Source organism: Capsicum annuum, chromosome 11 (assembly GCF_002878395.1).
Source record: "Capsicum annuum cultivar UCD-10X-F1 chromosome 11, UCD10Xv1.1, whole genome shotgun sequence".
Taxonomy (NCBI): Eukaryota; Viridiplantae; Streptophyta; class Magnoliopsida; order Solanales; family Solanaceae; genus Capsicum; species Capsicum annuum.
Window position 1 is genome coordinate 113010435 of NC_061121.1, and position 2450 is coordinate 113012884.

Genomic DNA, 2450 nt, shown 5'->3' on the forward strand with positions numbered 1-2450 from the left:
AGAGGCAAAAGACATACCTCAAATCCTGATACTGGATCAATGACTGATCTGTCATAAGCTAGCCATAATAATGATCATAACAATAATAATAGCAATATCAATAAAGTCGTGAATAATCAGCTACACCGTACAAACAAATACCTAGCTGAGGCCATTCATACCCCTACTTCCCTATGCTCGAAAGGTTCAATCAATATATAATAATACAAGGAATATTTATCACCTATATCTATACAACTGTCCCATACTGGCTCATAGGCATAGGTGTATAATGGTGATAGACTATGCACATGCAAGATTGAATACAAAGTACACAATCAATATAAAAATCTCATCATCAAAACCATTATCATCATAATCAACCTCTGGCCTTGTTGGCTATCAATATCATCATCACAATATCCTTTGTGCCTTGCTCAGTTCAACATTATTACAATAGTATCCTCCATCCTTATCATGTATCAACATCATCATAATAGTATCCTCCGGCCTTGTCGGGTATCAAAATCATCACAATAGTATGCTCTGACCTTGCCACGGTGATGCCCCAGAAAAATTTTTCATTAAGATCTCAGACAAAAAAGTGTTGAATTCTATTCTTTATCATGATTAATAATTTTTTTATATGGAATTTCTGGATATGCAATATGTCATTGCGTAGAGTATCGAATAAATTTTCCAATGATATGTATATCATCCAAAACGAACACTCGAGCAATTAGTTATGATCATTACGATTTAATCGTGAATAGTGGTGAACAGTAAATGTGCAGGAAAAAAATACTGAGGCTAGGTGAATTTTAGGGTCAACTTCAAATGATCATAGCTCCTTATACATAATGATCTGGGTGAGCTACTATATATCAACAAAAATATTTGAAAGCCCTCTTTCCTATGAAATTGGTTATATCTAATATGGCCATCAGAGCAAAAAGTTATGGTTGATCTACTTCAGCCTATCAAAATAGTCCACCAAAGAACAAATTTGACATTATTTGATTTTTAAGGGTATTTTGGTCGTTCCCACTCTAATCCATTCGGGTAAACCATGGAATTAAGTCCATTAAGAGCATTCAATAACTCATTTTTCTCCAAAATTTCCTAAGGCTATAACCCCAACCCTACTACTCCAAATTTCATCCTTCTATGTCTCTTTATTAAACCATAGAAATTTCAAATTGATTTGGGATTCGAGTTGATCATGTTAAGGGCTTTGAGAAGCACCTTTTATTTTTGTGAATAAAGTTCCGGAGTCGGATGTTCATATTCATCTTCCATTTTTATGAATGTGGGGATTTGAACAAGATTATCATTTTGATCTTGTGCCCGGTATTTTTGTTGAATTACATTGACATGAGAGTTTACGTGTTTTACGATGAATTGGAAATATGGTTTTATATCTTATATTATTGTTCATGAGCTATGGGATTATGTCATCCAATATGTGTATGATGTTGAGATGGAATTGTGTCCAAAAAGTATTTGATTATGAGAGTATGATGATTTAATTTGTTATGCCTTGAATTATACTATCATTCCACTATTTACTTATTATGAATTTATAATTGATATTGGAAATTCTATATCCCTACTATAGGTTGATGTGTCAAGTACCTTTAAATGAGAGTTGGATGGAAAATTGAGAAATGTTGATATTGAAGTTGCAATGAGTCTTGGTATTTTTCAGACTGTTTTGATGAATTAAATTGTTGAAAATATTATCTATTGAGTCTTCACATCCTTGTCAAAATTTCAAGTCAGTTATGGTTCAATGCATTGATACCTTGTTGATGTTGAGGAAGATTAAAATGTTTTGAGCTAAAATGTGTTGAGTTAGGAATCCACAAATTGATATGATTTGATAAGTGAGAAAAAGATTTAATTTGGTCTTTATTATAGACCCTTGTGATATTGTGGTGGATTTCCTAACGCGTTCTGAGCTTTTTGGGGAGTAATACTTAGCACCAAGAGGGAAATTTGGTATTTCCCTAAACCTATGTGCCACCATAGGGTTGTTTGATGATGATATTATTGGCCAGAGATCTTGATTATGATTATTGTAGTTTTAAGGTCGTACTCCATGGCAAAGAGTATGATGCTCCCACGAATGAGGGTTTCAAACATTAGTATTCCACGTAGCTCATGTAGGGTTGCCGGTTATAGAAAATTCCCCTGCCATAAGTGTCATGTTTATTGAAATACCGAGTCACTGCTAGTTTTGATGTGGTAAGTTAAGTTGCCTATGATGATCTATAATGATTTATGAGGATTTTCTCCTACATTTCCTATCTAAGATGTTATGAGTTGCATGATTCAATGTCTCTTAAGCCAGGTGTGTCATTATAGTCTGTATGTATGTTTTTACAAAATTTATGATATTATTTATATTTTGCATGTGCCCCCACATACTTAGTACGTATCTTGTGCTGACCCATATATTTCTCTATGGG